This window comes from Podarcis gaigeae, assembly GCF_964106915.1.
Source record: "Podarcis gaigeae genome assembly, chromosome: 7".
Taxonomy (NCBI): Eukaryota; Metazoa; Chordata; class Lepidosauria; order Squamata; family Lacertidae; genus Podarcis; species Podarcis gaigeae.
In genome coordinates this window covers 32704416-32730452 of record NC_139683.1, presented here as the reverse complement: position 1 = coordinate 32730452, position 26037 = coordinate 32704416, and the positions used below count along the sequence as shown (strand labels likewise).

The window sequence follows — 26037 nt, the reverse complement described above, 5'->3', positions numbered from 1 at the left end:
ATCGTCACAGTTGCTTTCATTGCTGTTTTCAACTGAGAGCAGCAAGTACATAACAAAATGGGATTAAAGATTCAACAGCTTCATTGTCGAGCTCCTATTAAATGCTTCAGGTTGTGTTCCTGCCGCACTGCTATTTTGTAGCTCCTTAATGAAATATTAACCTAGTTTCTCACGCTGTTTGCAGAATTCATTCATGGGAACCTCTGCTTCTTTCTTTACTCAGAACATCTATCTCTATGTCTTTGAAGGGAATGTCAGCAGCAATGCTGAACGAAAGCATTTGTTCCCGCTGAAGGAATGCCAAGGATAGAAAGGTGAAATACATCTATCTGACGAAATATTGTGTAAAATAAAAACAGGGTAGGATTTGTTACAATACTTTAGATGACTGCCTAAAATTGCATCCAGGTAAAGCAGGGATGACCATGCAATAAAAAAGGTGTGGTCAGCATTACATTCTGTAATGCATCACTTAAGAGGTTTTCCTTGCAAAAGCTTGTGCTTAATTAAAGATATCTGATTTCTGAACCCTCCTCATGCTGTCGATCTTCCTAGATAAGTGGTTCATAAAGGATGTGGCATGCCACCCTGGTATGGCAGGAGAGGATGGCAAGTGTGGTGGAAAGATTCAAGGACAATCAAAGAAATATCTAAACATTTCATTATAGTATAGTATAGCATAGCATAGCATAGGGTGGGTTTTTTTGCAGAATATAGATACGTATCTTATCAAAATCAAGCATTGATATGAGTTTGTTTCTTTTTGTTTTTCAATGTAATCCTTATCAATGAAAAAAACTGGTGTGGCATGAACAAATTCTATTCTGAAAGTGTGGCCCAGACCAAAAAGCATGAGAACCACTGCCAGACACTTTCTCCATCACTAGAACTTCTTTTAACCTTTAAATGAAGCTGATATTTTGCACCACCATTGCACCACTTCCACCTTTGCGCTATGAACTAAATTTCTTTTAGCAAAAACTAAAGCCCACCTCAAAGCCCCACCCTTTTTTCAGCATGCTGCACAAATAGGATGCAAAGTCTTTGTGCTTGGCCTGCCAGCCTCCGCTGCAAAGTGAACGAGTTAATTAAGGTTTTGTTCTAAACAGCAGTTAACATGCATCATATCCTCTCAACAGCCCTGTGGGATAGAGTTAAGACTGAGAGAAAGCTGAGTGGTTCAGGATTTCAAAGGAAAGGCCCTTCTGGATCAGAGACGTATCCACTCCAGCATCTTGTTTCCCACTGTCAGACGCCCATGGGAAGTCCATAAGCAGGAGATGAGGGTAATTGTTCCCCAGTGAGGGTGCTGATCTATTCCCTTATTTGACTACATTAACACCACACCACCCATTGTTCTCTCTCCAGAGCATAATCTGATTGGTTCTGTGACACTATCACATTCTTTACACGATTCCTAATTTTTTTGCAGCAGGTGTTTTACAAGACCATATGCCCTCTCCCTTGATTGCCAGGTGTTGGCAGGTGGTGATTATTCTGACCACTAAATATTGGCAGGCTCTGCTTACCCGGAGCACCAGATATTGTTCAATGCTGCTCCCTTTATGGTCCAGCTGTCCATCCCCCAGTGTCACATGAATTCCAGGAGATCTGGTAATGTACTTCCCCCTCATCCCCCAATGTTTAACTATGGAAAGATAGGTGAGGGAAAATGCATTGGGCAGCAGATTATAATTCTGCAGATGAATTTGGAAGCTGAAGTGTTTGAGCATGGGTAAAGCATGGAGAGTCAAAGTCTGATGGGGCAGCACAAATAGGGAGAGTACTGTTGCGCTTGGTTCCTACTCACAAGTTTCTTGTAGGCATCTATTTGGCCACTTGGAGAAGAGGATGCTGGATTGGATGGAACTTTGGTCTGATTCAGAAGCGTTGTTTTTTGTCATTTTATGAGTATGAGGTACTATTGGCGGAGATTAAGTGTTGCACTGGATTCTGGGGTCACCAGTGTCTCTTGATCCTGAGTCCTGATGATAACTCATCTACTTTCTCAGGATGTTTTGCATTTCTGATTGAAGTTTGAGGGTAGGCTCACAAAGTCAGTCAGAGAAGTACAAGGACTGGACTGTTTTGTATGTTTGTACACTGCCTTGATAGTTTTATGGGGGTGACCTAGAAATCCTTTAAGTATAAATTAAAAATGACCTAATGGTCCACACTTATAAAGATCTTCCAAGATCCAACGTCATGCATAATTGTTACTACACTTCAGATGAACTGGGCCTGATGTACACAATCCTTAAAAAACTAGGAAACGCTTGCAAAATTAACAGCAGTGAGGGGATATAAGTGGAATAAATATCTGACAAGGATTTTAGCAGAGAATTGTTTTTCCGAAGGCTGAACACTTCCTCAAATGGATTTTTTCTCTCTTACAAAAGAGCATCTGCACAGATATATAGAAATATTTCTCTCCTCCAGAAGATTTTACAACTGCTTTGTGAGCAAAGCCCCATAGGTTATGAAACAGATGTCTTTACACATTTAATGTATCACTTGTTTTCTGTGTAGATACAGCAATGCCAAAAACACAATGCCAACAGGATGCACTACTCTGCTCTTTGTTTGTCTTGGCTGCTCTTCCCATTATAAATATGTGTCTGGATCTGGCTGGAGGTGGATGTTTCCAATCAGTTTGGTCATTTTTAGGTTTCCTTAAGCCAATTAGCAATTAGCAAATCATATTGAAATTTGTTAATTTCTTCCCCCTCTGGTTTTCCCTCTGTGGGGAACTGGATAGTTTGTAATGACAATTTAATAACATGAGGTCATCCTTACACAAAGCAGTTGCATACAGAGGCTTGCTCTAGAAAACTGTGGTTTCAACTCACGTTCTTATGATAATGATTTAATGTTTTTCAGTACAATGTAGGGATATATTTCCTTTGCCTTTACATCTATGTGACATTTCAGATTCGTCCCAAGATGTCCCTAAATGGTCCTCTTGTGCGTGTCTGTCCACTTCACCTTACTGGGAGTGGCACATACTTCTGAAGACAGAGAACACACCTAACTTAATTCTTCATACTTTTCCCTTTTATGGAACGAACACAAATGCTACAAACTCAGCCAAACCACTGTTGTGGCTTACTGTCTCCCATTTCTCTATGGTGTGAGAAGCTACTGCCTAATTCTCATGGACCCATTCATTAAATGCTCTTATTTAGGGATTTTGACTGCCATATAGTAGGGGCTGAAGGGAAAGTTTAAAAGAAACACAATTATCTCTTATAGGACTTCCACACTGAGAAGCTTAAAGCTTTCTGGTGCTTAGCCACTATTTATTTATTTATTGGCTGTTTTGTTTTAGACACATGCCTCAGTTTTCTTGTAAGAAACCAAAGCAGCTAATAGTAAACAAGTTAGAACAACACCAAAATAATCAAAATAGAAATCCAATAAACATGGCGCCACATTGGATACAAGCCTGTATTTCTAGCCTGCACTTGGGTCTTTTTCACTCCATGCCAGAACAGATTCCTTTGCACCATGCAGACTTCAGGACCACTCATCAGCCACCTACACTTTTAGAAACCTTCTGAGCTGAATTAGTGGAACTTACAAGAAGGTTACAGGGTCCTCTACTAGGATATTTCAGCCCTATAACTTCTGCCAGGGCCCCCAAGTGAATGAGTTGGTCCTTTCCCAAAATTCTTCTGTTCCATCCAGTACAGTGCACATCAAGGGAGAATGGCAATTTGGTAAGTAGTAAAACTACTACACCTGCAAGCAAAGCGTATAGATCTCTTCTACAGAAAGTGGAAGAAGTGAATTTCTAACAGATCCATCTTCTCAAGCCCCTGTCCATCATTTTTATCAGGGACATACTCATCTAACAGCCCTATTAACCACTGAATCAGACCACTGCATGAACCTAAGTGCTTCATCAGATAGTTCTACTTTAGCAGAGCCAAGTCAATAGACTGACATCTGGCTTCAAATTTCTCTGTGGTTTTTAAAACAAATGATTTCGTTCCAATCCTGTCCTTTATGGGCAAAAATTAATTACTAGGGTACAAACCCTTGCATTTCATTGAAACAAATGATGTCCATGTTTGACTGCTTGAAAGGGCATGCATGTTTCTTGGGGGCGTGGGGAACTATGCCTGCTTTTTAGTGTGCAAATGTAAGTAATTAGTTTCCCAAGAATTCCAAAGCGCCTTAATTTTTTGCACATGTTTTAAGAATTATTCTTGATGATATTCTTCAAAAAGGTCTGACTTTGGCCAGTTTCACTCAACTCATACTGCATTGTCCTAACACAGTGGTGTCAAGACCAAGTTTGCAAATTTATCCTGCCTAGAGGTAAATGTGGAGGCAAGGTGACAATTTAAAGCTGACACGATTTAGGGGGAAGGAGGTAATGGCTGCCAAGGCAGCACTTTGTGTCCCTTCATCTGTGTTAGTCTCATGTAGGGACAACAGCAAAGATCAAATGCTCACCCCCTATGACAGCATAGGCTTTCTGGGAGCGGAGAAAGCAGCAACAGAAAGAAGCAGAGGAAAAATGGGCACTGATAGATCTTCCAGCTTAGGGGTGGCTAACCTGTGGCCCTCCAAATGTTGATGTACTACAGCTCCCATCACTTCTGACCCTCAGCCATACTGACTGGGACTGGAGGGAGTTTGGAGTCCAATAACATCTGGATGGTCACAGATTATTCATCCCTGTTCTAGTTATTTTTGGTTTGAAATCAGGAAAATGAGAGAATAAGAGAAACCAGTGCCTTACCCCAGGAGCACAGTGAGGGAATTCTGAAACCCTCTTTCACTATGTTACAGTGCTTGAAGGACTAGCTGGTACTCTTATTATTATTTTTCCTACCTCAACAATCACTCCATCTCACTCCATGTTAACAGATTCCACATAAATCAAGTCTACAGGTTCTCTATCAGGACTCTTCCTATGCCACTAGCATTCTACGGCAGTCATGAAACCGAGCCTAGCCACTCCGCAGAACATCAAAGTCAGTTCATAATATATGTCAGTTTGGGTCTATAATAAATGAAAAATATTCATATACCAACTATGTCTGTATTTCCCCCTGTTCTACAGTGAACACTCAAAATTCCTCACATATCTGTAAAAATATATGGTTATGATGCCGGCAATCGCAAACTGTACCTATATGCCTGGTTTAAAGGTGCAGGTTACTCACTGATGTGTCAAGTTGCTAATTAGGCTGAAATCTCTTACTTGCTTAACTGGGAGCAAATGCCAAAGCACTAAATAGGTTTTACTTCTGAGTAGACATGCATAGGATTGTGCTGTTGGTCCCTTGCATCTCCATAATTCTGATTCTATGAAGACCAATCAGAAAATGTGACTTAACTGACAAATTGTTACCTGAATTCGCACCCACTGACTTCAGCAAGGGATCTTTAACAGCCCTCTGTAACCAGGCACTACCATCCCCAGCTGATTAGATTTCACACAGACCAGGGTCAACATCTGTTTAAAAAATTAATTTCAGAATGGTTATTCACACTGCACAATGCAAGTCTTAATTACCTGACTTAAGCCCTTCTCCCCCCAACGTGTTCTGTCCCTGTGTATATTAATCTGATTAACTCATGTAATTTACATGAAAAGGGATTAATGTCTGCACAAAGGGATCTTTAAACAGTGTGCACCAGGATGTGTGCAGTAGCTGTGCCTGCGAGAGAGGAGATGAAAGGGGAGGAGGAGAGAGAGCTACTGTATTTAGACTTCTCCTAGAGAGTACACATTTACAAATGCAACGTTTAAAACATTTAGGAAAGAGTGTGCTGCTTAGCACTGGCTTCAGGCTATATTACCCTCTGCGGCTAACTTTTACATGGCAAATAATCTATCCAGATGCAAATCTGATTGCTGGCATCATGGGGAATTTTAAGCAAGGATTAACTGTTCTTGAACGGTTCCCCCCACTCCCATGTGTTAGGAACAAACGGGCTTTCTAGCCACATCAACCAAGAATGTCGTCTTCTACCAATTTCTTTTTGATTTACGAAGACAGATATATTGTTTGAATTTTAATATATTCAACCCCCATATATTTTAAATGAATTTTGTGGAATTTGTACTGTCAATCCACGGGGGGGGGGGGGAGGAGAAAAAGCCAATTGTTTCTACTAACTTCCTAGCCCTTTTACTCTGACATTTGCATTTTGCTCAATGTCAATGGACAAAAAGCCAAGGCGTATAAACCTTGACTTCAGAGTAGTTTGAAACACATAATGCCTTACTGAAGGGCTGGGAGGCCTCCTAGGAGCCACATATATGACACCTTCAGGTCTGGGACAGGTTGTAATAAAAATGTAATATAATAAACAAAATAAAATAAAATCCTTGAAACAGTTGTTCTAAGCAAAAAACAAAACAAAACCAAAAAACCAAAAATAATGATTTATTTGATGAGATTAGGTCTCATCTTTATCATCCTTGGCTTCTCCACAACCTGATGTGCACATAGAGCTGTCTGCCCAAAGGCAGCTGCATGAATTTTAAAGGTGGACCATTTACATATAAGTCAAAGTGCACATATAACTCTTGAATGGGGCATTTAGTTATATAGTATGTATCCATTCCTTTCCTCCAGGAGCTCAAGGTAATGTGAATCATAGTGTATAGATAGGTCCCAAGTGGTTTATCATCCAGGCATCAATCAGATCCAGAAGTGCTTTGCTTCAGATAAATTCTTGTAGATATGCACTTGCTGGGTATGTTTTATGGGTTTTGCAATGGTTTTATTGTAATGCATTGTTGATTATTCTATGCTATGCCTTTGGCTCTCCCCCACCCCGTCTCGTAGAGACTTTTTCCTCCTTTTCTATTAAATTACTAACAAGCTAATGAATTACTTTAATGACTGAACAAATAAATTCGTAATTATTGCTTTATGTACCTTAGCTCACATTCCAGAAGGAGACTTGTTACAGATCAATCTCAGCCATGCTAGTTTTAGAAGGATTCCAGCCAAGCTCCCTCTGTGACACACAAGTGGTATCTATAGGGAAACATTCAATCCCGACAATCCTCAGCTGCATTCTGAAATGGGCTGGCTTGGATAGCTCAGTCGGTAGAGCATGAGACCATTTTAATATCAGGGTTGTGGGTTCGAGCCCCATGTTGGGCAAAAAGATTCCTGCATTGCCGGGGAGTTCTTTCCAACTCTACAATTCTGTGAGTCTTAGGAGGGCACATGGTGCCTCATACAGAACAGCAAAAGGCCAGTATATACAAGTTTTGATTTAAACAACAGTGGTACCAAACAAGTGCTTATGTGTATTAATATAGTATGGGGGATTGGTTTATCATGAATATGGCCGGCAGCAATTCCCTTTACTGTGGTGGTAATTTATACGGCCGTTTCACTCACAGGGAGTGCTGGCAGCTGTACCATGTCTATCTGATTCATACATTAACTTGTCTGTGTAAATGTGAGCCAAGGACAGCTGTAACTGCTCATGCGTAGAATAAAATATCTTAAGTAAATCTGTTTACTTTTAAATGTGTTTGTAGGAGGGAAAGTATTGGTTTGTTTTCGTTCTTGTTTTTATTATGTATTTTGCACATTTTGTATTTTTATGCTGCGAAACGCCCTGTGATCTTCGGATGAAGGGCATTATACAAATTTGATTAATTAATTAATTACCTACCAACAACAACAACAAAGTAAACCAAACCTGCATTTACGGTTTATGTGGGGCAGCTGTCCATATACAATCATGGACTAAGGTTCAACTAAAGACATGTGTGACGCTCTCCTACTCAAATTACCTGTAGTAAAATTCTTTCCATTGCTTCTGTACGCTGCACTATGCCTTATGAATGCCCAACAATTGTAAATTCAAGTCTGGCTCACAAAAGGGAATGTTAATAAATCAGTTCTTAAAGTTTTACTTTTTTTGCTTTGGCTTAATACCTTACGTTGTACTTAAATACAAAAGGAAATGCACATTAGAGTCAAGTTTTCAGTTTTGTATTGCATGACTGGAGACTGCTGGGAGGAAGTTTTAATGGTTGATGTTTTATTGTATTTTTAATATTTTGTTGGAAGCCGCCCAGAGTGGCTGGGGAAACCTAGCCAGATGGGCAGGGTATAAATAATAAATCATTATTATTATTAGAAACGCTATGGTGCACCTGTAGCAGCAAAACTGGACACGTTCATCTGCCCCACCAGCAATAAAACATGTCTCTCCTGTATCAGTCTCTACAACCTCAGCACATGCTGTAACTCTCCAATGGTTTGACTTTACTCACAAAGGCTCACTCTTCCATTGTCTCCGAAGACAGACGGATGCCAACATTACATGTGACCTATTTACTTACTTCATTTAGACTGACTATTCTTGGTTTTCGGCCACAGTATATTAATACATTAATTTGGTGTGTGGAATTTTGATTATCTTGTATGTGGCTGAAAGTGTTCACCCCCACCAATAGATTTTTTTGAACTTCAAGAATATTTCTAAAACTAGTGCAGTGGTACCTCGGGTTACATATGCTTCAAGTTACATACACTTCAGGTTACAGACTCCGCTAACCCAGAAATAGTACCTTGGGTTAAGAACTTTGCTTCAGGATGAGAACACAAATCGTGCTCCGGTGGTGTGGCAGCAGTGGGAGGCCCCATTAGCTAAAGTGGTGCTTCAGGTTAAGAACAGTTTCAGGTTAAGAACGGAACTCCGGAACGAATTAAGTACCTAACCTGAGGTACTACTGTACTGTATGCAGTGAAGGATTCTGCAGGGCCAGCTCAAGGCATTTTACTACCTGAAGCAAAGGCGAAAATGGTGCTTCTGTCCCATTCCACACCAGAAACCAACTGGACTGGCAGTTCAATCTTACATTAACACTAGCCTTAGGGCAGCATCCTTCACCGCACCTTAGGGCAGCAGGGTAGTTATGATGGTGCAGGACTGTCTGCACGGCACACATAGCTCTGTATTCCAACTGAATAGCTTGGTCAGAGAGCTCAGAAGAAACAGCTGAATGACTGCCACCATAACCACCCAGGCACCAGCTGTCAGATATGCTTCCCTCACCCTCCCTAATGGTAGGGCCAGTCCTGAAATTCTGCAGTCCCACCCAGAGGTTTTGCTACAAATCAGGTGGCATATATTTTTTGTTAAACAAACAAAGAAACATTGTTTTCATAATACTTTTTCTTCCCACCCATCCTCTTCCCAAACCTGATGTGTTGTCCGTATATGTATGTAGACGGGGAATATTAACTAAGAACATTATCTGCGAGGAAGTAACTTTGTAGAGGAAGTTCATGTGAATGTGCTCCCGACAATGAATGCAACTGGCCCCCCCTCCGCCTGCCCTGAGTAGATGGATGACCATAAAGCAAATCCATTTGTTTTGCTGGGATGGTTTACAGAGGAAGATTTTGTACTATTTGTTTTGCTTTTATTGAAAGATAAAAAGGGGGGAAAACACACACATACACACACTATTTTTCACTTTAAAGACAGACAGGATATTATTTCAAAGGTCTATTTGTTTAGCTACAGATGCTTTTGCTCTAGAAACAAGTCTTTGAATATCACATTTATTTTAAGAATATATTAAGTTCAAGAAAAGGAGGATTACATGACTGTTCTCCCAGATGAAAAGACCTTTACGTTTAACTGCCTGTCAGTCTACACAGAGACAGGCACCTTAAATTATTTGTAAACAGCAGTGCGTCATTTTACCCACGGCAAATGACTTCCTGCTAAGATCCAATTCCAGATTAAACTTTTTACTGTGATGTACAATATACAAGGGTATTTTAATACTTAAATTTCTAGTGTTATTGTCCTGCTATTAGCACTATGATCTTTACAATAATTATCTCACTTCACTTCAGAAAAATTATGTGAGGAAACCACGTCCATTTCATGCTACACACTGGGAAGTGAGAGAATGACTTGTCCAAGACAAGCAAGAGAATTCATAGCTACCATACTTTTATCTTTTACACTAACACCAATTTGTTAAATTCAAGTTTGTTTCCATTCATGTCACCAAACTGAGCAGTTTTGGGTACACAAATGTCAGGAGCGAGCCAGCAATAAATCACACAGAGTAAGTGAAGTTAACTCTTTATTAGAAGAACAGGATCTGCTCAGGAGTGCCAGGCCTAATGAGCATAGAAACTCTTCTTGGGTAGGCCTTGCCCCTATAAGGCAGCTGTAGAGACTGAAGGTCCCCGCCTTCCCACAGCTGCCTAAGTCTCCTCCTCTCCCAAGCAATCTGAGACTAGGCTGGCATGCCTGATTTTGCTCCTCCCACTTCATACCTCTTCTGGTCCCAGGAGACCAGGGGGAATGGGAACTTGTCGCAGCAAGAGGGGGAAGACACCCTTGCTTCTTCATCAACTGGACTCATTTCTGTCTGTTGGCCTCCCTCCTCTCCTGCTTTTGCATTTCTCTCTGCCACAGACTTTCACTAAACCCTGTTACCTCTTCAGCTTCTGACATCTCCTCCTACCAGTCTGCTCCCTCTTCTTCCTCTGACCACTCATCATCATCCCACCACCAATCCCCTGGCTCTGAGCCTTCTTCCCTTGGGGGGTTCCCCAGTTGTTGCCTCCCACTATTCCTCTGTGTCCAGCCAGTCCATAACAACAAATGGATTTATACTGCAGAACTGCCCCCACCAAAATGCAATTTTTGAGACCTCCACATATGCATTAAACAACGCATGAAGCTATGGATGAGGATATGGACCACAGAATTACAGCCCAACAAATGTGGTGTAGTGGTTAGGGTGTCTGGCTAGGACCTGGATGAACAGGGGTCACAATCCGACCTGGCCATGAAGCTCACTGGGTGACCTTGGGCCAGTCAGTCATTCTCAGCCTAACCTACCTCACAGGATTGTTGTGAGGATAAAATGGGAAGGAGGAGAACTATGTATGCCACCTTGAGCTCACTGGAAGAAAGGTAAGATACAAATGCAATCAATCAAAAATGTTCTGCTTTTTTCCTAAAGATGGCCATTATCTTGGCTTGCCATAATGGGTCACAGCAGTGTTATGATCTTATGATCCTACAAAGTAGGCATCTTCACTCTGCCTATGGCAAGGTCTCATTTTTTGCCTTCTCAACTCTACATTAAGGTGACTCCAGTTGAGACGAAACTACAAATGAAAAATGCCCAAGTGTGCTCTCTTATACAAAAGCATAATGTTTGTTCAATTGTACCAGGCTCCTGATTAAAGGTCAGAAACAGGCTCAGGGTCTCAATGAAGAACTGCTGTGAAGCAGTTAGCAGTGCAATTTTGTCCTTGATAACAGCTGATGACTTGTCTGCATCCCACTTCAACCTCTAACTGTTAGCTCCTTTAATGGAAGTGCCTATAAAGATCCTCCCTAAAATATGCTTTTCCAGCACACTTAATGTCTTTTAATGTCTTTCCAATTAAATCCAGATGTGAAAAGCTTAAGGAACAGTTCTCAGGGCTGAAAAAGATGACATAAATCTTGCAGCTGACAGAGATCCCACTGAGCTTGGTTGGGGAAACTCACAGAGGACTTGTTGTGGGCCAGGAAAGCTGCTGGGTATAAAGACAGATGTGTACACTCCTATTGAAAATGCTGAAATAAAGAAAAGCCTCCTGAAATAGACCAGGGCACTAAAAAGCACTGTAAGCCCAATCCTGCAGGGTACAGAATGCACCCCGATAGGTTGCGATCTCTCTCAATTCCCACTACCCAGCACAGTCAATTTGTACAGAGAGTGCTGAGCATTTCACAAGGGGAGGTCTCTTCTCTCCCCTCTCTCTGATAATGAATAAAAGGTCATCTCCTGCAGAATCACCACACACCAATTCCTGCAGGAGTATAGCATACTCTTCACTTCTCAGGAAGGGCTCATCGCCCTGCAGAATCCCATCCACTTAGCTCTTCCTCCACAAAGCAGGTTAGTGGCCTGCTTGCTTTGCTAAAGTTTACAAACTACAATATTAATTACAGATTGTCACTAATCAGATGAGAATCTAGGCACTCCCAATGACTGAACAATGCCGCTGGGTGAGTGCTGTTTATGCAGCTGGCAACCACCGTTATTCCCAAAGCTAATTTTTGCCACAGTCAGAATTCTTTTTCCTCACCAGATGCTAAGAAGTGGATTAGCCCAAGTTATCTCCATTTAAAGAAAGGGGGGGCCCACAAGTCGGGTTTTATAATGTTTCTTGGGGTTACTAAAGTTTTTGAACTGCATTATATTTTTCAGTGCTCTTCCAATATTTTCTGAATATTGTAACTAGGAATGTGACTGTGGGGAAATGATAGGATTTTTCAGAAGGGACATTATTTCTGAGTGGGAGTCCAGATGACCAGTGATGGCTTTCTGATGGAAAGAATTACATTGGAGACAATCCAATAATGTCATTTAATACCAAGGCCATGTGCCATATCTAAGGTAGGGTATGACTGGCATTGCAGAAACACATAATGAGCTGCATTATTAAGCATGGATTACTAAAACGGGCGACCAAATCTTGATTGTTCCTACACCTACTGTACCTAATATTCACACCAACACATTCCCATTTTTTAAGACTTGTCAGTCTCCAACAATCTGAAACTATTTTAACCCTTCTCTCAACCTCTGTGGGATATTGGAAGGAAATCCCAAGAATTGCCCTGCTCTCCTTTCTTCTGGGTGGGTTCAATATATTTTGCTGCCTGGTTTGAGGGATAAGACGTACAGAAAACATCTGGACTTGCAGCTGAATCTCACTTCAACAACGGTGACAGGATAGTGTCCTTCGCTGTACCTGAGATGGCAGGCTACTTTAGGGGGTTGAGGGGAAAGGCTAGGGGGAAAGTTAGGATAGGAAGGAGGCTGCCACTTGAAGAGGTCATCTCACTTTGCCCAATGATAGGGCTGACCCTGCTTTTTTCATTTCAAAACAAAGACTCGCCGAATGAGCAAATGTGCAGGAGGCTCTCACAAAATGCCCATTTCCTGGCAACAATACAATAATCAGACTCCAGAGGTCTGTGGTCACTCCCTGAATTTCCTGTGCTTGGAACAACCATGTTACTCCCAAAGTGTTTGAACTGCATGTGTAACGGGAAGGAGCAGTGAACTGAGATATCTATTGTGCTAATGGAGACCACCAGGATGGCACTGATTTATGTATTTTCTTTACATTTTATGATACAGAAATATTCTCTTCTAATTATAAATTGCATTGTTCTGGCACACTGCCATTGCTTGGGTATGCAATATGCAACATTCCACATTCAGTCCACTATTCTTGCAAACATGATAGCAGAAACACTCTACAGCTGATTGTGTATAATCCAGCTTTCAAAACTGTTTGGGCCACCTTTAAAATCTGACAATGAAAATTAAAAACACACACACACACACACACACACACACACACATATATATAATCAGTGGCATTTATACCAAAGGGCTGGACCCATTCTCAGGGATCTTAGAAACCATATGTGAAGATAGAATTCCCTGTCTTTAAAGCAAGGATAGTGATATTTAGTAATCATTTTCTGAACTCTGCAATAATAGCATTCATCTTGGATTCCAAATATTATTTTTTTGTTTAAAACTAAGATGACAATAAAGAAGTTCTAGAGCTTTAAGCAAAGCCCACCCTGATCTGTACTAATTGATAACACTAGTATATGTCACCTTAAAAGTGTCCATGAGTCAGAAGAAACTATGAGCAGAATGGTTAGTATGTGGATATGGGATGACAAGGTTTAAAAGCAACATTTAAAGTCCTATATCCAGGACTTTGGCTGAAAAATAAAGAAAGGGCACATTTGTTCCTGGTCACTGAATTTGTAACCTGGGGCTGCTGCTCCTGCTGCTAAGCTCTAACACATTCTCTCCTAACCCACAACAACATCCAGTAATCCTAACTTTTGGTGCTTGGTGGTTAAGAAGTGAATTTTCAGGAAGGGAGAAAAATTAAACAGGGAGACTGGCTGGCTAGTATCTCACTCCTTCACTGCAATGCATTAAGACAGCCAAAATTCTAACTTGTAAGAAAGGGTTCGTTTGATCCCTGTTTTTCAAATTAGATGTGGCAGGGTCTGATTTACCTTTCTTCTCCCTTGGAAGGCTCTGGCAATCTTTGGGGAACCCAAAGTGTACTATTAAGCTGGGTGGCTGCTGTTATCTTTCCCAGCCCCCACTGGGTGCAGAAATACTGAATCATAGGCTGGAGAAATGCATCTCAGGTTTCAACCTCAAGGTGTAATTGCTCATTCAAGTCTCTTTAGAAGTTGCCTGCATCTGGCGCAGAAAAATGATCGGGATTGTTTTTCTTTCTGGAAGAGCAGAGAGAGACTGTGTATTTTCTCTTACTTTTTATAATTTTCCCTATTCGTTACTATGGCAGAACAATTTTTATAGAAGAACTCTATACAGTACGACTCTGAGCCTTAGTTATTGAGTCTACCGTTTAGATCTTGTTACACTGCGTAACTTTGTAGACCTTCATGGTAGTTTAGCTGTAAGTTTACAAATATTTCAGGGTTCTAATCAGCCAAATGATTTGACCCAAACATATGTTGCCGCTTATTTGAAAATGGCAAAATATGCCTACAAGGTGTGTGCATGTGGGAGAGAGAGAATGTTATCAACAGCTACAAAGAACACAATGACATACCCTGAGTGTTTGTTTTCATGGAAGCCAACAGCAGAACAACATTAGTTCCAGACAAAAATGTGGCTTTTACACACTCATTCTTACAGAGGGCAATAGTGTAATATTCCAAGAGAGGGAGGGACCAAGAGGATTGATTGTCCATCCACTACAGCAAAAAATAGAGGGGTTAGTGAGAGCACAATATGGTTAACTGGCCATTTGTAGGCCTGTTTTATACATTGCCCACCTTAGAGAGACATCACCAGCCAGGTAACAGATTTCCTTCAATATTTTGATCCTAGTAGTTTAGGAACTTTTCCAACTGGCAGTCAACAACATTTATTTGACACAGCTTAACTCCACAACTGCAGGCCTGCTTTTTCTCAATCTACAGTTACAGTAAAAAAAAAAAAAAATCGATATGACCAAAACCATCCCAAGCAGCTGGCTTTTAGTATGCTAGATCTGTTAACTGCTATTTTATCATTCCTACTTAACACTCATTATTAAAGCCATTAATAATAGCTGGGTTCTTTTTTTTTAATTAAAAACTGCTACTTTCAAAATCTGGCAAATTACAAAGCCACTTGCAATGTATTCCAAAAATCTGCTAGTTGCAATAGTATTACAGATTTATAGGGTTTGAGATGGTCTGTAAAGACTTATCAAACCCTTTCTGCTTGAATTGCACCAGCAATCCCTATGCATATATTTGCAAAACAGCGTCAAACCTGACTTTAAAAAATGAGAATATTTTTAGTTTAGATATTCATTTATGAAAAACAAATGTATTGCTGGCTGCTGATTTAGTTATACTTTGAACAGACCCACTGAAATTAATGAGACTTATTTAATCATGGTCTGAAGCTCAACATCAAAAAAACGAAGATAATGGCCACTGGTACCATCACCTCCTGGCAAATAGAAGGGGAAGAAATGGAGGCAGTGAGAGATTTTACTTTCTTGGGCTCCGTGATCACTGCAGATGGTGACAGCAGCCATGAAATTAAAAGACGTCTGCTTCTTGGGAGAAAAGCAATGACAAACCTAGACAACATCTTAAAAAGTAGAGACATCACCTTGCCGACAAAGGTCCGTATAGTAAAAGCTATGGTTTTCCCAGTAGTGATGTATGGAAGTGAGAGCTGGACCATAAAGAAGGCTGATCGCTGAAGAATTGATGCTTTTGAATTATGGTGCTGGAGGAGACTCTTGAGAGTCCCATGGACTGCAAGAAGAACAAACCTATCCCTTCTTAAGGAAATCAGCCCTGGATGCTCACTGGAAGGACAGATCGTGAAGCTGAGACTCCAATACTTTGGCCACCTCATGAGAACAGAAGACTCCCTGGAATAGACCCTGATGTTGAGGAAAATGGAGGGCACAAGGAGAAAGGGACGACAGAGGATGAGATGGTTGGATAGTGTTCTCGAAGCTACCAGCATGAGTTTGATCAAACTGCGGGAGGCAGTGGAATACAGAAGTGGCTGGCGTGCTCTGGTCCATGTGGTCACGAAGAGTCGGTCACGACTAAACGACTAAACAACAAACATTTAATCATGACTTAAGTCCCACTGATTTGTACTCTAAGCATGGCTTTGAATCAAGTAACCCTATATTCATATGAGTTCACATTACTTAGATCACATTACTTGATGTGTGAGATGTATTTGTTCAAAAAGAGGGAAGAAGCTGAATCACAGAGTTGTAAATAAACTCATTTTGAAGTTCATATAGAATAAAAACACATAGGAATAAGGGGAAACTGACATATACCAATTCAGATACTTTTGTCCACTTAGGGCAGTATTCTCTACTCTCAGGGTCTCTGGTAGAGGTATTTTATATCACCTGCTACCAGATCCTCTTAACTGGAGATGCCAGGATTTGAACCTGGGATTTTCTACATGCAAAGCATGTATTCTACCACTGACACATGGTTCTTCTCCAAATCAGATAACTGTCTATAATGCAAATGACAATTCAGAGTAAAAAATATTTACGAACAGCAGCAGCAACCACCACCACCAGCGAGTTATTTAAGATATGGCAAGGAATAAAGCAGGCATAGGCAAACTTGGTCCTCCAGATGTTTTGGGACTACAACTCCAATCATTCCTGACCACTGGTCCTATTAGATAGGGATGATGGGAGCTGTAGTCCCAAATCACCTGGAGGGCCGAGTTTGCCTATGCCTTGAACAAAGGTATCAACCTTGCTAGAGCTCTAGCCACATTCCCTATGGTATGATGGGTGGGCTTCTAGAAAATGGTCTTGCAATTTATTGGGGAAGTGCTTCTTTTACTAGCACATTTTAAAAGAGCCTATTAGTTGTATCTGCAGCTCAAATGACAGAGGTCTGAATGTAGTGCCTTGGGCTGAACCCAGTTAATCTGCCAGAAGCTTCACAGTGTTTATTGTGCTCACCCTCACAATCACCCTGTGGAAAGCCAGTGTGCTCATTCTCACAACAACTCTGTGAAGGGGGAGGGACTGTAGCTTAAGAAGGAGAGTTTTGTATGCCCCAGGTGCCAAGTTTAATCCATGGCACTTTAAGTTAAAGGAATTCATGACAAAAAAAAATGGCAGTGGTTTGACTTTAGTAACAAGTACCCATGTTTGCTTGTTTCCTTTTATCTCTCCATTCATTCCCCCCATTTTGTGTCATGCCTATAGGATTGTGAACCTGTGGACGGGGCCATTGTGCTTTTCAATGCCTGTATACTGCCTAGAAATTGACCGACAACAACTTTAAAATACCTTAGAGAGGAAAAAGCCCCCAGTCCTCATAAAGCATGCACTAAGAATAGCACTAACATCCTAACAGCTTTCCTGGATCATTTAGGTTCAACAACCTATTTTCTAGGGTGGAGGGTTAATGGGTTCCTGTTATTGCTTTTCTTGTAAAAAATGTAGAATATATATCTAATGTACGCAATATATTTCTGTACTTTGGAAAAATCACAAAATCATAATAAAAAATGGAAATCAGAGCAATACGTTTGGCACCAGCTGGGCTGCAGGAGTTGCTGGAAGGAGGCGTACAAGGCGCCATCCAACTGTCTTAGGAATTCCACTCTGGATTTATGGAGAGTTTTACTCCTTATGATTTTCTCTCTCTCCTGAAGATACCCTGCAAGGTAGTGGAAGTTTAGGATCAGTTTTCTTCCTCCTAGATGAGCTACCTTCCCAGATTGACAAGCCCCACCTGCCCTTAACTTCCCTCTACAGCACATGCAGAGACCACCTTCTTGACCACTGGACCCACTATTGGTCTCATCCCCATAATCTGCCAGAGCCTGTGTTCGAAGGAAAACCATGTACGCCACCTTGAGCTCCTTGGAGAAGAGGAGGGATATAAGTGCAACAAATAAATAGCAGCATTCTAATGAGGTCTGCTGTCCACCATTCACTAATATTCAGATGCATACAATGCTAACAGTCATATTAAACCCTATTCTCAATTACCCTGTTTAAAGCAATCTATAAAGCAATCTATTACCCTGCTTTTAAAGCAATCTATAAACTCATGGTTATCACCACGTCTTGTGTTAGAGAATTCCATAAATTACTTATCCACTGTGTAAATAACTCTTTCCCCTTTTCTACCATGAATCTGTCAATCAATTTCAATGGATGATCAAATCTTAAATTCTACTATTATGGTATGGAAAACAAGACATCTTTTTACAGTTTCTCCATACCATGGTTAATTATATAAGCCTCCATCATCTCTTCCCCCACCTAGTCACCTATTTTTCATAACAAACAAGAAACAAGAATGTGCTCTAACTCTTGGATTATTTGGGTTGCCCCTTTCAGTTTTTCTTTGATGGAATGATCAGAACTGTACACAGTATTCCAAATGCAGATGACACCATAGATTCATATAAGGCCATTAAAATACTGGCTGTTTTATTTCCAAACCCTTTCCTAATAATCCCTTGCAAGGGATTTGCCTTTTTCACTGCTATTGCATAGTTGGTATTTTCACTGAGGTATACACCACAACTCCAAGGTCTGTTTCCTGCTTAGTCATCACAAGCTCAGATTCCATCAGTGAACATGAGATTTTTTTGCTGTGATATACACCACTGTACATTTATTACACTGAACTTCATTTGCCATTGCCCAGTGACACATTTTGGAAATAGCTTTTTGGAGCTTCTCGGAGGTTACTCAGTTTTTTTACCATCTTGAATAATTTGGCATCATCTGCAAAGTTGGCTACCTCAATCCTCACTTCCTTTTCTTATAATACTAGAATGCAGGGTCATCAAGGAAAGCTGAAGGTTGGAAGATTCAAGACAGACAAAAGTACTTCTTCACACAGCCAAGTGTGTGAAGAATTTGCTCCCACAAGAGGCATTGATGGCTGCATGGCTTTAAAAAAGGATTGGATGAATTCATGGAGGACAAGGCTAACAGCTACTAGTCATGATAGCTATATTTTACTTCCACTGCTGGAGACAGTATGCCTCTGCATACCAACTGCTTGAAATCACAAAGGGGAAGATGTCCACCTTGTGGGCTTCCCATGGGCATCTGGTTGGTCACTATGGCCTTTATTCAGCAGGGTTCTTCTGTTATGAGCACATAATTTATGAATAAATGTAACTTCACTAGTCCCAATATAGGCTTACTTACTTCCAAAGCAAGAATGTTTTTCCAACTCACTGCTTCCTGTTCTTCAGTTAGTTAGTGATCTATTAGAGGACTTGTTTTCTTATTCCACGACTCCTAAATTTCCTCAGAAGTCTTTGGTGAAGGACTTTGTCAAAAGCATTTTGGAAATCTGAGTATATCATGTCTACCGGATCACCACTATCTGTATGTCTTTGGCCATTCTCTATGAATTCTGAATGTTAGTGAGGCAGGTTTTCCCTTTGCGAAACCCAGGCTGGTTCATTCCCAGCATGGCTTGCTTTTCTATATATGAAGTGCAGAATCTGTGCCCCCCCATACACTATAACTCATCTAAGCCCCAGCCAGCATAGCCAATGGCTGGAGATGATGAGCGTTGTATCCCAACACCATCTGGAGGGCCAAAGGTTCCTCATCCCTGTTCTATATGTTAATTCTAGCTTTAGTAAGTTTCCATTAATTTATACAGGACAGATGTTAGGCTAACAGGTCTGTAATTTCCTGGCTCCCCTCTGGCTCCCTTTTAAAAAATCAATGTTCTGTTGGTTACTCTCCAATCCTCCAGCAAGAAGGCCAATTTTAGTGACAAGTTGCATATTTTTGATAGAAGATCAATAATTTCATACTTGAGTTCTTTAAGAACTCTCAGGTGTATGGCATCCGGATCCAATGTCTTGTTAATTTTTAATTTGTCAATTAGCCCTAGAATTTCATCTCGTCATCCCTATTTGACTTAGTTCTTTAGACAAAGAATGCAGTTCAGGTATGGCTTTCTGTCCTGCATCTTTCACAATGAAGACTGATCTGAATAATTTACTGAACTTCTCTGCAATCATTCTATCTTCCTTAGCAATCCTTTCACACCTCTGTACAGAAGAGAAGCTGTCAGTAAAACGAAGAAGGAAACTATCTTTGACAATCTCCCTTCCCCCCGCAATGTCTCATAGCTTCACTCAATATGAGTATATAACTCTGCTCCAGAGGGTTGACAGATCCTAGGAACAGACTTTTGGGGAACATTAGTGCATGCTCTTAATTGACAGAAACTGTCCAACTACCTCTAAAGCTTGCCTTCAAATTCCGATGTAAGCAAAAATGTGCTGTTCATTCTTATGTTTTCAGCAATATAGACAAATTATTATTTTTCCACTTGCCTTGCTATCAACTCACATTTTCTGGGCTCCTCAGTTAGGCAACACTGCTAATTCCTAGGAAGACTCATTGCCTTTTATAGCTTCCTTCATTCTGTTCACTCTACAGATTTGTTCATACTTTTCCTAATTTGTGACATACACTAGACATTGCAGCCTTGCAAAATGATTGCTACCAATCAAGCTTAACAATTTCCTTGTTTCCATGCCTGTAACAATGACATGGAGATACGAACAGATCAGTTAATTTTTAAGAATTAAGAGTTAGAAGTCTCAACTATACTTGCATGTATTTAAAAAATGGTGCTTTCAAAATTTAAACCTGAATCAACTATTCATGCTGACTATTAGCCTAGAAATTTATCTGTATTCCCTCAAGACTATTAGAATTATACCTAAATGTAACACTAGCAGCCTTTCCATGTATTGATAAGATTCAGATCTCTACATTTCACTTATCATGGAACAAGATCTGTCCAATTATGTCCAACACAAAGAACAAAGTTAACAGAGCAAATCAGTTTTGACATTCAGAAATGACATGGTGTTCAGTATAAAATAATTAGTTGGGAAAGGAAACCAAAAATAGAAGTAGAAGTGAACGTCATCCATTGACCTGAAATCAAGAGTCAAAAATCAAATATGTAAACAGATTAATTCACTCTAAAAAATCAAGCTCTTGCATGTCCTTAGTTAGGTAGACCCTCAACTTGATTTGGTTCCCATATTTTAGTGAACAGTTTGCTGTTATTAACATATTATTCCCCCCACCTCACCACAAAATATCCCAAGCTTTAAGATGGAACAGCAAGCTAGACAGCTACCTACATTCTTGGTAAATAAAGGTTTCAAGATCCCTGATATTATTGGTCAGAAAATGGGGGGGGGGTATTGGGGGGGTATTGTTTCTGATTATGCAATTGTTGTTGTTGTTTAGTCGTTTAGTCATGCCCGACTCTTCGTGACCCCATGGACCAGAGCACGCCAGGAACTCCTGTCTTCCACCGCCTTCCACAGCTTGGTCAAACTCATGTTGGTAGCTTCGAGAACACTGTCCAACCATCTCGTCCTCTGTCGTCCCCTTCTCCTTGTGCCCTCACCAACATCAGGCTCTTTTCCAGGGAGTCTTCTCTTCTCATGAGGTGGCCAAAGTATTGGAGCCTCAGCTTCAGGATCTGTCCTTCCAGTGAGAACTCAGGGCTGATTTCCTTCAGAATGGATAGGTTTGATCTTCTTGCAGTCCATGAGACTCTCAAGAGTCTCCTCCAGCACCATAATTCAAAAGCATCAATTCTTCGGCGATCAGCCTTCTTTATGGTCCAGCTCTCACTTCCATACATCCATTTCCAATTATGCAATTAGTGGTTTTATATTGTGATTTTAACCTGTAAATTGCTTGAAACCTGCACATATAGGGTGGTATACAAATTTTATAAATAAATATATTAATAATCTGATGGGGGGGAAACTTTGCTTTCCTCAAGATGTTAGTACAGTTGTACCTTGGAAGTTGAACGGAATCCGTTCCGGAAGTATATTCAACTTCCAAAACATTGGAAAACCAAACACGGCTTTTGATTGGCTGCAGGAAGGTCCTGCAGCCAATCGGAAGCCCTGTCAGACTTCCGGGTTTGAGGCGTTCGTTGGAAGTCAAAACGTTTGAGAACTAAGCTGTTTGAAAACCAAGGTACAACTGTATTTGCTGTATATCTGTCATAGGAATTTCTGCATGAAACTTGGTCTGAATCCTGGAAAAGCTTTGTATACAAGCTGAGAAATTAAGGAATTCTGGGTTTCCAATACCAACCAAAGTGCAGAAGTCACTTGTGGCCTCTGAAACCTGATTAAATCACAAACCTCAAGTTAAAATACCACTGCAGTTAGCCTTGAGAGCTACTTTAAATTTATTCATTTAGTTTGGTTTATCCGGTCCCCTTCCTGAACTATTTTATATTTCCAAAATTACTGCAGATTTTAAGTGTGGCTTAGTATTTTATATTTGGCTGCCTTGAATCAGGTTTTCTAGAGTTATATCCATGACATGTTTGAGATGAGGCAATCAGACTCAATATCTCCCCTCAAGATTCCCTTTTAAAAAGTCTGTCTAATAAATGACTCTGCTTGGTGTTTTCCCATGAATACAGTCAATGAATAAAACTCACAGACATCAAGCTGAAGGAAACTTTGCCCTGTATCCATTACAAGCAAAATCCTAATTGCAAGCTCCTGTACTGGTTAGATGCCATAGAACATAACTGGAACTGCAGAAACTGTGAGGTAAGGCTCACAGCTTTGTAATAAAAGCACCTACTTTGCATCCCAGAGTCAACCCCTACCACTATCAAAGGATACTGAGTAGTAGAGCTGGGAATGCCTCTGCCTCAGAATACAGAAAGCTAGTTAGGCTAGTCAATACTGGCCAAGATAGATTCTATCTCATACAGCTTAGGGTAAAGGCACCCACACATTCAGAGCAAAATGCCAGCTGAGAAGATTGAACAGTGCATACTTGTCCCATGTGTGCCTTTGTCAGGCATGTGTATAAACCAACACAGAAAAGAAAACCCAGGTACAGTGGTGCCTCGCTAGACGAAAAGAATTTGTTCCGCGATTCTCTTCGTCTAGCGGTTTTTTCGTCTTGCGAAGCAAACCCATTGACAGCTTAGCGGATTAGCGCTACAGTTGTCAAGCGGCTTCCAGCGATCAGCTGTTAAGCGGCTTATCAGCGGAACAGCTGATAAGCGGCTTAGCGGCTTAAGAAAAGGGCGAAAAAAGCGAAAAAAACCCGCGGGGGGGATGCAAGATTTTTTCGTCTTGCGAAGCAACCCCATTGGGAAATTCGTTTTACGAAGCGCCTCCAAAACGGAAAACCCTTTCGTCTAGCGGGTTTTTCGTCTTGCGAGGCGTTCGTCTTGCGGGGCACCACTGTATGTTCAAATATAAATAAGTTTGTGAATTTGAATTCTGATTTTTTTTAAAAAACCAACAACACGTTTCACCTATTTTCTTTAAAACCTTCTCCCTTTTTTTTAAAAAAAAAATGCTTTGAATATTTGGCCTTAGTTGCCTTGTTAAAAAGAACGTGTACCCTGACAAAGCTTCTTTATTTCTAATTATTTTAATTACTTATCCCACAGTTTGGATCATGACTACTTCTATGTACAGTAGGGGCTTACACACTGTACTACTTCTGCATGACTGCTCGTCAAACAGACACCTCAGACAACCAGAAACAGCTCCTTTCCTAATTGGAAATTGGGTTTCTTTGTCCTCCCACCACCACGTTTTTCTTCTCTCCTTCTTTGAAAAAGCTGAAGTAAGAGTAACTTCTCTTTCAATGGTTAGGCCTTTAATCTAAGGAGAAAATGCTGCCTGCATTCAGCTGCAAGACTGACTTAAGACCTAAAATAAAGTCTAGGACTCATTTGTGTTATCTTTCAAGAACAAAGGAGGCTTACGTATGTAAAAAAGACTTTTAAAACACTTGAGAAGTACATCTTCATTATTTAAATCCAATGAAGATGAAAGGATGACTCATACAGGAATATCTATTAAAACATTTAAACTTTTAAAATGATGAACTCATTAAGGTTGTGTGTATGTGAGAGAGTGAGTGAATGAATGAATGGAAGAAGGGGAGAATGAGAATATGAACATACTACCATCAGGAGAGCTGTATGACTGTTACCAACGAGTCTGCTGGAAACAGGGTTAAATTCCAGATTTTGTTATAATAAACACACCAACACTTTATATCTTGTTAAAATGCTTTTCGACACAATGCATATCCCCAAAACAAAGCGTGCACATCATTAGAGGTTAGGAATGGGTGCAGTTAAGTAGAAGTGACAGTCAGGTTTCTGTCCAAAAATAAGGACAGTTAATGGGGAACTCTGGCAAACTCTTTTGAAGCATAGCAGAAAAAACCAATGTGACAATGACATGCCCTACAGTTCTGATGCACAAACCCCTCTGACATGACAGCTTTGCTCTTTGTATGTTGTGGCGGGGCGCAACAATAATGAGTAACTCAAAGAAAGTTTGTCTACCCTAATAAATTTAGACAAAAAGGGCACAAATGATTTAAAAGCAGCGACACTTGATTTATGAGGAAGCCAACAGAATACAGACTGCTCATTAGGCAACTGATTCTGTCAAGTGCTGGGAGTTCTCAGCACCCAGTCAGTGGAGTTCATTAGGTACCAAATGGATCCAGCACCTTCCCAGATCAGGCCCTATTATACCGTGCTGTCCTTCTAGAAATGATTTACCAGTTTTGCTACACACACACACACACACACACACACACACACACACAACTTAATTAAAGGCAGCATCTATCCTTAAAACAAAGTTATGGAAGATAACAGTATAAATATTAGATGGGCAGCTCTTCATCTTTTCAACATATTTTATTTTGCTTCTCTCTGACATTTTGCTAAATCTACCAACATCTAGCCTGGAGGAGGGCGAGCCTAGTGAGTTATTTGTAGGCACCCAGCCTACATAGTTATCATCATTTTGAGAAGTCAGAATTTGCTGGCTTGCCCTGTGAGCTTCTCTTTGGGATTTGCGTGTTTGGTTTCACAGTTCTTGCATTTTATTTGCTGGGAGAAAATTAACCACCCCCCTCCCCATTAGTACTGTAAGGGAAGATACACACAATTTGAGGCTAAGTGCATGTTGCATTGCCTCATGTGTAACAACAACTCAGCTGCACTTATTAATTGCAAAATACATCCATCCTAAAGTCTCTCCACGCATTTTGTCTCATTCGTGGCTTCTTAGTGTTAGCAACTTGTCACTTATAGACAGAATTTCTCTACTTACCATCTTGCCTGCCTGCCTCCATGCTTCCCAGCTTTGCCTGCCTGGGAATACCATGCCTCAATACTACAACAGAAATATGACCTATTCTTTGTCAGGATGTTGTGCTTAAATAGGAGACTTTCAGTTTGGGAAGACAGGGGAACAGCAAAAACTTGGAAAGGAAAGCTAACCCTATATTTATGAAGGTGGCATTATAGCCATGCTCTTGATGTCACTTTGCACAGTTATGTGACTCAATTCAAAGTTTGATTACAAGGGTGACATTATCACACGAGCTACAAAGCAGAATCAAACATTAATTGTACTAAGGGCTAGCACATGATCAACTTGAACACAGGTTCAGATCCATATGCGCAATCTGGATGACAGCTGTAATACAACAACTCCAGGCAAATACTGCTCCTTGTGGGCCTGAACACAGATCAATTTTTATACAGATAGGTAAATCTGGTTCTCAACCGTCACATACTCAAGCCTCCTAATTCCTGTTTTTGCTGGAAAGCTATGCACATTTCCTTCTGAGCAGAGCCCTCAAAGCTGGGAAAGAAGCAGAAGAGAATGCAGTGCTTTGTTCTTGCCACATTCCTAGACTTAAAATTGTTGGGACAAATTTACCCGTGATGTAATTCCACTGAAGTCTTACGCCCTGGAGGAATCAGGCCCCTGAAAGTTCAGGTGGCGATTCCAGGTTTATTCTATCACATGAGAGTGCTTATTCACCCGTTAGGAGCACCATAACGTTTTCATTCAACAGAGACATTTTTGCTGGATTCCCACCTCTCAAC

General features: G+C 40.6%; 1 protein-coding gene across 3 annotated transcripts in view; it reads right to left on the bottom strand.

The window, feature by feature from the left end:
* The window catches only part of STAU2 (staufen double-stranded RNA binding protein 2), a 139999-nt gene that overhangs the window by 6390 nt on the left and 107572 nt on the right, over positions 1-26037 (bottom strand). Inside the window, exons 14-15 of one of the 3 annotated variants that reach the window (XR_014566489.1) lie at positions 6906-7007; positions 5366-5470 (exon numbers count right to left, since the gene is read on the bottom strand). The exons of the other annotated variants lie outside the window; for them this stretch is intronic. The gene's annotated coding sequence lies outside the window, so the exon portion shown is untranslated. The remainder of the gene's footprint in view (positions 1-5365; positions 5471-6905; positions 7008-26037) is intronic. 3 annotated transcript variants of the gene reach the window in all.